The following is a 12,379-nucleotide window of genomic DNA, read 5'->3' as shown; positions in this document are numbered from 1 at the left end:
AGATAGATAGATAGATAGATAGATAGATAGATAGATAGATAGATAGACATCCCAGCCACTGTTTCCCAGGAAGACACTTCAAGAAGGAGTGAAAGAATTTCCTTTCCCCTCTATTGCCCACCCCCAGCTTTTTAAGAAGCCAGAATTTAAATTTCTGGGTTCAGGTCCGGGCTCTCCATACCTCTGTGGTAGGCAAATAAGCCCTTTAGTAATTCAAAGATTTGGACTCTTCTCAGTGGTTATTAAGTTTTGACCAATGGCTAAATAGACTATTATTTTCACAAAGAAAAAAAATAGTAGAATAATTTCATTATGTTGAGCCTCGAAAAAGAAAGTTTAGGGGAGAAAAAGGAGAAAAGAATTTCCATCTAGCAAATTTGGTTTATGTCCTCAAGATACCATCTATTATCACCCTCAGGACATGGCTAAGAAGAGTATAAAATGGTACAACATTTCAGAGGGCAACTTGACAATATATCTCAAAATTTTAAATGGGTATTTCCAGCCAGTATGGTGGCTCACATCTATAATCCTAGCACTTTGGGAGTCCTAGGCAGGATCCCTTAAGGCCAGGAGTTTGAGGTCAGCCTCGGCAACACAGCAAGACCTTGTCTTTACAAAGACTGTTAAAGTTTGCTAGGTGTGGTGGCACACACCTGTAGTCCTAGTTACTTAAGAGGCTGAGATGGGAGGATCACTTGAGCCCAGGAGTTTGAGGCTGCAGGGAGCCATGATCACACTCACCACTGTACTCCAGCCTGGGTGACAGAGTAAGATCCTTTCTCAAAAGATAAAAATAAAAATAAATGGGCATTTTCTTGACCCAGCAATACTACCTAGGACTTTGTTCTATGAAAAATATTCAAATAAGGGGATTCATTGTATTTATTACCAAAGTGGAAAAATTGGAAACAATCTAAATGACCATCAGTAAAAGAGTCATTAAACATATTATGATATATTCAAATTATAGACTACTATAGCAAAAGTGCAATCATAAATGGAATGTGATGAAAACTATACATACACGTACATGTGTATATGACAGATGTCTATAAAATGTTGTCTGTTAAAAAAATTATTAAGTGGTATATTTGCTACATACATACATATATGCAGATGCATAAGAATATATACAGATATACAAATGGATAATATCGGTATATGATAATATTGAGAAAACAGCAGGTGGCATTTCCCAAAATGCAATGGATAGTTCACGTTAGGTAATAGGAAATTGACCTTTGTACACTTTCTAATTTTTGTAGTCTTGGCTATAAGCATGTTACAACTTATATCAAAAGAGGAACAAGTTTATTTAAAATAAACCAAATGAGCCACAAGATCTCACTCCTAGCATGAACTTCAGAACCACATTTATTCCTGATTCAACCAGTTCATGTTTCAGATTCTGTAACTACCATGTCAGACCAGAAGGAACAGACTCAATTCTTCAACATCAGCTGAAATAAATAAAATGAATATGTCACTCCAATTTGTCTATTGGGAACAAGTGATATAATTTTTGAACTCTTATCTAAAATTAATGATAATTGGTGAAAAAATTAGAATTTTCTAACTTTAAGTGCTCAGGTTATTAGTATTATTATGTTTAACTTTTTGCTTTAGTTTTGTTTTTCTTGAATATTTTCCACATACTCATTGCAAAAGTGTTCTTTATATCATTCCATTTACTCTTAAAATAACATGGTGGTTTATTTGCCTACTTTACATAGTTTACATTTTGTATTGACCACATAGTAAACAGGTAACCTCTCGTGCAAACAAAGCTTAAACTTCACCTCTACATTTATAAACCTTTTCTTCGTAAACTGAACTCAGTCACATTCTGAAATGGATAAATTAAAGTGAGGAAGCAGTAACAATGAATGAAAATATGAGTTAGAAGGGAACATACAAACTAAGAAAGTAAACCATGTCTTTATCTGGTTTTTTATCTTCTTATCCTCCATGACAATATGGAACTTTTTGTTTAACTGTATATGAAAGGAAATCTGGAACTTGTTAGCATTTCTGACCAAGCATTTCTTTTTCCCAAGGTCCTCATTTTATACAACAGTGAAGGCAGATTTTAGATGTTTGCTGAGAACGCAAAATCACGAAAACTGACATTTTCTATAAGAGGTTTAAATCTTCCTTCCTAAAGTTAGGAATAAATAGGTCATTTCAAAATCACCCTTTAACAACCAGTATCTATAGTGTCCTTTCAGACTCTGTTAATTGGCACATTTAATCCTTCTTATATCAATCAAGGAAGCATTAGTAGCCTAGTCACAAAAAAACATGAAGGATTCTATACATTGTTTTATCTCTGCATTCATTCCCACTTGTCCAAAATTTCATCAGAATCAGATAATATTCATCTTGACACACATATATTTGAAATCAAGCTGTGGAAAATAGCTTTTTATGCTAGTGGGTTTCAAATTTTTTCTTGTGTTTAAGACTTGGAGAGTTTCTTCCAAATGCAAATTCCTATCCCCAGAGGTCAAACTCAGCAGATTAATTTAGGACCCAGAAATCTGCATTTTGAGCAGGACCTCTAGGTGATTCTGATGTAGTTGGTCCAGAGATCATCTTCTGATGAACATTTCTTTATGTTTATTCTTTCAAAGACTAAAATAAATAAATAAATAAATAAATAAATAAATAAATAAAAGCAGACTTTGAGAAATAAATGAGTCTTAATAGGAATATCGGGTTTACTTGTTTCACTTTGACTTTCAACTCAATGTCAAACAGTGGTTGTTTCTACACAACATACTCTCACCCAACAACTTGGGATGCTGGTACCCTGAAGAGGACACGCCTCCCACCCATGAAAATCACAGTCAAGGCTGCATTTAACTGGTTGCAATAATCTCTGAAGGGTAGGGAGATGCAGACACAATACAGATGAGTCAAAGACAGGCTAAATTGCGTTCAGAGGAAGTGAGGCTCCCGTAGATGCCCCTCCGAGGACCTTTCAGCTTGCACGTGTGTGAGCATGTGCTCCGTTCACCAGCATTCCTCTAACAATGGCTCCACAAAAAATACTCCTAGATTTCACTCTAGTCATGGGCTTTTTCCCAGAGTACTCTTTATTTTCTCTTTAACTTGCTCCATATTATCTTGTATTTTTGGTAAATGCATATGATAAATATTATCCACCAATTAAAGTTTAATAAAGCTAAAAAGGTCACAAATTTGCTATCAAGAATCAAAAGGAAGAAACTCATTAAGATGAAACAGGAAGATGACAGCAATCTCTTTTATCCGTGTCTGCCCATTTGTGCTGTTGCTAGTTGAAAAGTAAAGCAAAGCTCACCACGGGCTTCATTCTCAGAATGCATTTTCCTATTTTATGATTTCAACATACAAAATGATCTCTTTCAACATATTTTTGCCCTTTCCACTCTTTTCATCAGTCCAGGCACACACAGATCACTCTCAAAAGTCCTGCAGATTTTAACAATTTATACTTTTAATTCTAGATACCCAGTACCAATCTGATTTTCGTATCATACAGCACTAAATCTTATTACTCCAACAAATATTCTACATTCAAAATCCTGAATGTAGACTATTTAGCAGCACCCCGTCACCTTAAAGATTTGGCTATCTAATATGAATACAGATAAATAAATTGTATATATAAAGGTGAAATAGGAAAAATTTAAGAGGGACCCCACTGTTGCAGGAAAAAAGACTGTACTAATTTCATGAAAATAAATGAGAAAAAAACAATAAGGGTAAATATTTTCCTTTTACCCTTTAACTTAAAACAATATTATCACATCACAGTTCTTTGGAAGATAAGGGCTTTGTCTGGTCCTAATAAATGAAAGAAGTTTGTCATTTGGGTTTTCATGAACACCTGGTTGGTACTGGCATCATTGGAATGGAGAAGACTGAAAGTGAAGAAGGTTTTGGGGTGGGAGAATTGAGTTTGCTCTGGACCTGTTGGGTCTCAGATTTCTATTGGGCGCCAGTATGGAGATCATGAGTAGGGGGTTAGCCATTCCAACGTGAAGTTCTAAGGCAGGGATCAGGGCTTACAGTAAAAAGCCCTGATTGTCACTGGCACAAAGATGTAACTCAGGGAAAGCATATATAGAGAGAATAAATGACCAGCCCTAGTCCATTGGAGACAGTGTGGAGATGGGGAAGGCAAAAGGCACAAGGACAGGATCATTTTATATATTTGTTTACTGTCCGTCTCCCACATTTGGATGGGAGCTTCGTGAACGCAGAGCCTATCTGCTTTGTCCCCTGGGATATCCCCAGCACCTACAGCAACATCTGGCACTTGGTAACTGCTCAATAAACTTCTGGAAAGACTGACGACTTTTGTTCTTAACTCAAATGGTTTTCATTTATGAAGACCACCAGACTGCATTGCATTAATTTCCCTAGTGTATTAACTTCCCAAATACTCATTAATAACTTGGAATATAGGATAGCACATAATCTTTTCCTCTTCTATCACCATATGATGTGGTTTATCAGTCTTGATATTATTGACATTTGGAGCTAGATTAAACCTTTATTTAAATTAAACCTTTGTGGTGAAGGACTGTCCTGTGCTCACAGGATGTCTAGTAATCTCTTTCCCACTCGGATACAATGAACGATAATTATAAAATGATGTTACTTTGTTCCTACAGAATATGAGCAGCATCTTTCCATCTTTGAAATAGATCGTGGTTTGTCCCTAAACTTCCATGACAACATTCAATCCACACAAAACTCCAAAAACTTACAGAATAATAAATCATTTGTTAGTAGTCCAGTAGTATCTAAGACTCAGCCTCGTGGGCATTTATCACTCTACAAATCGTTAAAATATCCCACACCTGGATTACTCAAATAAACGCCTAAAGAGATTGCAGTGATTCCCAAACAGCATGTCTGAATCGCCAGTGAAAGCCTCTTGATTGTTGCTGTTTCCTTGTGATTCAGAAACAAAAGGATTTTTTGTGTCAGTTATTGAGAGTCTAGTATCTGCTCAATTTCCCACCAAAAGATGTTTTACTCTTTTTCAGACCAATTATTAATTCAAAATGAACACCACTATCATCTCAGAGCTTAGGTGAAGATAATTTTTCATTATAACATCCAAATTAAAAAATAAAAATAAAAACCTCCCTTGGCTGGAACTTGACCAAGAAAGATGTGAAGATAACTATCATATTGTTATAGTGTATTCTATTTGACCTCAATATAACAAAAAATAAATATGAAAGAACTGCGTTCTTCAGGAATTTTCAGGGGAAACAATTCATCATTTGTCAGCATATGATTGGTACATTATATACAAGGCACAGAGTTGTGAAGATATTTAATACTTGGGTGACAGGACAGTCAATAGTAAAACTGAACAGAAGATGAAACAGAAATCAGGACCATTATTGATAGAATTACAGTTATGCATAAAATTACTAAAATCAAAGGTGAAAGTTAGTGAGATGGCTGTAGTGAAATACTATAATAAATGCCATCTTTTCTTAAGTGTGTTTTTTGTTAATTTCTTAAATGTTTAATTTTGTTGTTGCGTTTAACTTACAGTTTGTTTCTGCAGTCTTGACACCCACAAACTCATCTCACTCCTCAGCCTATAAAATTATTATTTTAACAGGATATTTTGCTTCCAATGGCCTAAAGCAATGAGTTGGTCTAAAGCAGAGGTCGAAAGCAGTACAGGTAGATTTTAACACAGCACTATGTGGTTAAAACATTGATTCAGGCCTGGCGCTATGGCTCACGCCTGTAATCCCAGCACTTTTGGGCAGATCAGGAGGTCAGGAGATCTAGACCATGGTGAAACCTCGTCTCTACCAAAAATACAAAATATTAGCCAGGCGCGGTGGCGGGTGCCTGTAGTCCCAGCCACTCGGGAAGCTGAGGCAGGAGAATGGCGTGAACCCAGGAGGCGGAGCTTGTAGTGAGCCAAGATCACGCCACTGCACTCCAGCCTGGAGGACAGAGCAAGACTCCGTCTCAAAAACAAACAAACAAACAAAAAAATTGATTCAATTGCTGACTTTTTTTTAAAATAGTGGTATTCATATAAAAGTCAATAATTACAGCCTCTCTTCAAACACTTGGAGAAAATTAACACAGGGCCTATCTACCTGAATAAGTTGGAGCTGAAGAAGCCATATGTTCTCTTAATTTTGCCACAGTCACCACTACTCCCTATCATCATGTACACCAAAGCTGAATGTTAATTGTCATGTATTCTAATAGTAATGTTGTTATTTTTTTTAATACAAAGCCCATTTTACTCATTTTTTTTTTTTTTTTTTTCGACTTGGGAATCTCTGTAGCCGTAGCCATTTCCATTTCCAGCCATAGTCTTAAGGTTTTGTCAAGGTTCTTTTGACTCATAAATTTTTAATACTGATCACTCCAGAGTTCTAAGTTTTAAAATAGCATTTGATCTTGAAGTGCTTGAGTGAAAATGTACTCCCATGATCAGAGAAAAAAAAAAGCTAAAACAAAAATACTTAAAAATAAACCTAAGAAAATTGGTGCACGTTTTACTTAACTCTTAGTTCCCCAGGGAATCTAAAATTAAGCGAGATATTTACTCTTAGAAGTGATATCTTTTGTTAGAGATAGCTCTGGTAGGCATGTACACAGCTAGTTTTCTCAAGGATTGAAACAATTCCATGTTCTTTATTTAATTTTTTTAAATAAAGTAACTTTTTGGCAATAAATTCTTATTGGTGTATTCATTCCAAGTATCATTTGATTCATGAAGATCTTGGGTTCCTTGTATTGTTTTGGGTGATTCATGTCTCTTTCCTGAATGGTCAGGGATGCACCAAACCCTAGGGAGAAATCAGTTTCAAAAAAAACGAAGATTAGGAAGTGTATGATGTTTATAGTGGGCTGTTTGGAAGCTTTCAAAATTAACCCACCACCTTCTTCCCCGGACATACCTAGAAATACCCACTCAAACATATACAGATGCAGAATGTCTCCTCGGTGGAGTTCAGCTCTGTGGTGAGCATTTATGAGAGGCCAGATGCTTTCAAGTCTCAGTTTCCTCACCCATTAAATCAGGTTAATAATCATATGTGCCTCACAGAGAGGTGGAGATGATTACATGGAGGTAATGATAGTTAGCACTTTGCAAAGTGCTAGCACACAAATAGGGCCCAATAAATGTTATCTGATACTTCTGCTACTGCGGCTATTATCACTATCCACTATTACTACATCCACAGCCATAGTCCCATTACTTCTACTGTGGTAATTATTACTAACACTAGAGAGAACAGAACTAAGGGGTAAGTTAAGGCCCCTTTCTCCTCCTTTCTGTTCCTATATTAACAGTAAATTAATCCAACAGACTCTACTTTCTGGAGAAGTCCTTGATATCAGAACAAGTAATATAATTCAAGGTATTGAGGCAAAAATTCTGTGTTTACTTTTTAACAATTGGATCTTCCACAATGTAGTGGATCTTTTCTGCTCAGGATCCCAGGCTAGCCCCCAGATGTTTGGTACACATGTCAATCTCGCTATTCATACATTTATCTTCCACCCATTGCAGAAATTTGGAGATTCACAAAGAGTAGAAGATACAAAAAGTTTATTGAGGATCAAACTCTAAGGTACTAATAGGGATTGTTGTCTATGTCTTCAATCCTTGAAAGAACTTAGAGCACAAGGTATTAATAAAAATGGAAGAATGCATGTGAAGTTTGGTCAGACCATAGCTTTAATTTCAATGAGATGTCACAAGAACAAGGCATGGACCAGAAGCACACAGGCTGGAAGTAAAACGACAACCTGATCTGAAAAGACCTCTACAGAAAAGCCAGGTTCAGAAAAGAAGAAGGAAGCTGCCTTCTTCTGGGTGCTATCATCTCTTTGCAGCACCCATGGAACACTTAAACAAAAATAATTTATAAGACAGGTTTACAAAATGTAAATTAAAATGTATTTATGTATCACATGTCATTATACATGTAAGGAAACTTAATGTCAGATGAAAATAAACTTTTAATGAGGCTCAGAATTATAACAAAGAAATAAAGATATTTCATATATCCCACAATTTTTCTGGTATCATTTCATATAAAATTATGTTTCATGGTGTCAGCTGGTGAAAAACATGACACAAAATGGATTTCTAAATGCAGTTCAGAAGCTTACATGAACATAATTGTAACTTTTTTCTTAAGAGCTCCCTGTTAAATTGCCTTATTTTTAATATTATACAAATATTTATACAGAGATGCCAGTAGACAATTATGTCTCCCATATAATAATACTTCATATTGTGCTGGTCAGGAATTTACGCTGATATCAGATCACTTGAACAACACAGCACAATGAAAGAAAAGGGTAAGTGGGAAGTACAAAGTACATTGTATAGATAATAGGCTCAAGTACATATTTTTCTCTGGCACAGGAAACTGGTCATTTCCCGAATTTACAGTGCAGAACACTATTCCTGTTTTAGTCGTTATTCAAGAATGCAGTTCCCATGAAAAGGAAATGTAAGCAGTGGAGAAGGAAAAGTATTTAATGCCAGAAAACCCAGAGAAATGAATGAGGATCCCAACCTGAAGATCTGTTGCTACCTGACGGCCACCCCCCTCCTTCATCTCACACTCTGATCTAACTCACCGTGCAATCCATGAGGTATAAAAGAAAGATTTATAAACTGGTTTCATAATAAATATTTATTTCAATTAACATGAATTTGTTGTATTCTTTAAACACATTTATTTTGTGTGTTAGTCCATTTCCATACTGCTATGAAGACATACCCAAGACTGGGTAATTTATAAAGAGAAAGAGGTTTAATGGATTCACAGTTCCACGTGGCTGGGGAGGCCTCACAATCATAGCAGAAGGCCAAGGAGGAGCAAAGACACATCTTACATGGCGGCAGTCAAGACAGTGTGTGCAGGGGAATTCCCCTTTATAAAACCATCATATCTCAAGAGACTTATTCACTATCACCACAACAGTATGGAAAAGGCATGCCCCCATGATTCTATCACCTCCCACCGGGTCCCTCCCACCACACATGGGGATTATGTGAGCTACAATTCAAGATGAGGTTTGGGTGGGGACACAGCCAAACCATATCAACTTGTCTCCAACTTTTATACCTCAGAAACTTAGGCACTTACTTTATCTTTTCTTTAAAACTGACTTCTAAAATTGTCCACCATCATCCTTAAAACACATTTGACTGAAAATACATGTCAGTATCCTATGGCCCTTTCTGACTCACCATATTCTCTCCTTCTCTCATGACCAAATATTGTCTTTACCCTCTTCATTCAACATATCACCCCTTCCTTAGTCTGCAATTTGTTTCCTTTCCTTTTCCATTTGACTCATACACTATTCCTAAAAGGAATTAGTATAAAGTAACTAAAACGGTTAGTGCTGGGCTGATACGGACAAATATTAATAGATCAATGGCACAGGGACAGTCCAGGAAATATCCTGAGTATGTAGAATTTACTATTTGAAACAGGTAGCACTTCAAATCAGTGGGGAAAGAATGCCAGGTATTGGGACAGCAGGCAGTCCAGTTTGTAGTCTTTACCAAAATGTGACAGAAATCAGCAACATGAAGTGGTGAAGAGCTTTCTGGAGCCACTCTGCCTGGGTTTGAATCCCAACTCTGCCAACTACTAGATGTGTGACCACATAAGTAACTTTACCTCTCTGAGGCAGAGCTTCCATATTTGTAAGATAAGAGTAATATAGTATCTACGCCTATAGACTTGCTATAAGGATTAAACAAATTAATATATGTGAAGTAACTGAGGGCTAGGCACGGTAGCTCACACCTGTAATCCCAGCACTTTGGGAGGCTAAGGCAGACAGATCATGAGGTCAGGAAATCGAGACCATCCTGGCTAACACAGTGAAACCCCATCTCTACTAAAAATACAAAAAATTAGCCAGGCGTGTTGGCAGGCACCTGTAGTCCCAGCTACTTGGGAGGCTGAGGCAGGAGAATGGTGTGAACCCAGGAGGCAGAGCTTTCAGTGAGCTGAGATCATGCCACTGCACTCCAGCCTGGGTGACAGAGCAAGACTCTATCTCAAAAACAAAAACAAAAACAAAAAAGTAACTGGTACATCGAGTGTCAATGTCTGTGTTTGCTGCTATTACTATTTTTTTTCTGTGTCTTATAACCAAATATCCTTCTTCAATGTTGTTTTCATTAAATAACAGCAAAATTTCTGAAGGAAGACCTTCAAAAAGGAGAACCATCCTTTTTACATCATCCACATAGCAAGCTATATCAATGACATTAATAACCAACTAGGAGGAACAAGTATTGTATATGTATAAATATCTAAAACATTTTTAAACTGCTTTTAAGTCATTCATTACATTTTATTCATAATTTACTTTGTAAAAAATCTGTGTAAGTGGTCAAATATCTGAAAGCATTTTCTTACAAATTCAAGAAATATGAGAAAAACTAAATAAGCTCAACTGTGAAAATCTGGGATAACAATTATTATCAAAAATCTTTTTATGTTTCAAAAATCAAGAAAAAAATAATATGAAATATCATAAATACTTCTACATACTTCACGAGTTAAATAGCAGCCAACAAAATGCTCCTAATGAGTTCATTTCTATGAATATTGGCTTGCAGCTCCATTGACAGCTGAATATTCATGAAGCAAGTTAGGTACAAATAAACAAGGAAACTTTTACTTCCACAGGAAAAAAAAAAAAAGCTATGATAATTAGCAAATATTTTAAGCACTTTTTTTCTGACCTGGTTATGAAACTTAACCATCAAAAAAATTTAGTGTCTGTCTATATAGCTTTGTCTATGAGTTTTGTTACATAACCACAAAGATGCAGCAGACTTGTTCAACTACTGCAAAATCCCAAATACCCCTAACATCAACAGTTTTCCTGTTTCACAGGATCTGAATCACCTCAGGTACTCAATAAGCAACCTTTTGGGGATGTAAATGAAACTTTCCCTAGGCTGGGTGTGATAATTAATCTGGTTTAGGGCAATTATTTGCAGAGTTTAAAGCTTAAACGTGCACATAATATGTAAAAGGTCATGGTAAATTGAAATCTAATCTGAACTAGGTTCAATATTGGGGGGTATAGTCTGGACGCCCCAAGAGGCTCAGCAAGTAGACTCCAGGCAACAGTGACAGGATTCACTCTAGAGAGATGGCATATAGTAGCTGGTCACTGGTCTAAAGGTGACCCCGATGGATGCTGCTTGAGGTGGAGTAGGAATAAAAATGGTTGTGAAGAAAGGTTAGTATCTAATAGGATATAATTGATTTCTTCCAAATGCAGTGGGATTTAGGTTTTAGCCCCAGGCCTGATTTAAAAAACTGGAATAAAAATCAAGAGTGAGGATAGAATCTAATTGTATAGAGTGGATGGACACTGTTGAGACAGGTTAATCTACATCTCAGTGGGGAAAGTGGTGCCTCCCTTCATCCCAGGATACCTAATTTAGGACAGCAAAACTAACTCCAGACCATGCCTGCTAGGGAAGAGGAGGCTCCTCTTACCCTCCAGCTTAGCCAGGGCTGCACCAGGGCAGTGGGGGAGGCTGAGCATACAGGAGCTTAGAGGACCAGCAAACTGCTAATGAGTAGCTCTCTGCAGGTCAACTGTAAACTTGTACATTCTGGTCAAAGAATAATGGTAGGAATTGAATTTTAAAATGCATATTCAACAATATATCCCAAAATCAACTGAGGGTAAGTGTCCCATTGGGAAACTAATGCATATGTCCTGAAATTATCTGTGTATTTTTACCTCTTGTCATTAGACAAAATGGAATAATATCCTCATTGTATGAGACAGTCACTGTGAACCCACTCTACGCCAGGCTCTGTTCTCAGCACTAGGTAAGTAACAATGGAAAGGCCAGTTCCTTGCCCTCAGTGAGTGTGCATTCTAGGGAATGGATGTGCAAAAGATGAATAAACCACTAAATGGACAATGCAAGTTCAGATGATGGTAAGTACTATGAAGAAAAATAAAACAAGTGAATGGAAAGGCTTCTTAGAAGAGGCATCACTTCAGGAGAGACTTTAAGGAAGTGAGAGTACAATGCATGGGAATATCTAAGAAGGATCCATGGACAAATGCACCAACAATTGGAGTGAAGTAGGGGTATGTATGACCCAAAGGAAGGACAGACTGTGTGTGGCAAAAGGGAGAAAAAGAGCCATTTGAGAAGTGGTTGTTAGGTGAGGGCAGGTCATGGAGGGCCTGGGGGATGGCAGTGGAGAGTTCATTTTATTCTCAGTGTGATGGGCAACCATTGAAAGTCTGTAAGCAGAGTTGGTGTGAAGCTCACCCCAGCTACTTCGTGGAGAACTGGCTATGGAGA

At 37.0% G+C, this 12,379-nt stretch overlaps 1 protein-coding gene across 2 annotated transcripts in view; it reads right to left on the bottom strand.

The window, feature by feature from the left end:
• The window catches only part of PREX2 (phosphatidylinositol-3,4,5-trisphosphate dependent Rac exchange factor 2), a 286,976-nt gene that overhangs the window by 229,708 nt on the left and 44,889 nt on the right, over positions 1-12,379 (bottom strand). The window lies entirely within an intron of this gene.

This window comes from Piliocolobus tephrosceles, chromosome 7 (genome assembly GCF_002776525.5).
Source record: "Piliocolobus tephrosceles isolate RC106 chromosome 7, ASM277652v3, whole genome shotgun sequence".
Lineage (NCBI taxonomy): Eukaryota > Metazoa > Chordata > Mammalia > Primates > Cercopithecidae > Piliocolobus > Piliocolobus tephrosceles.
The sequence above is the reverse complement of the archived record's forward strand: the minus strand, read 5'-3'. Positions and strand labels throughout refer to the sequence as shown.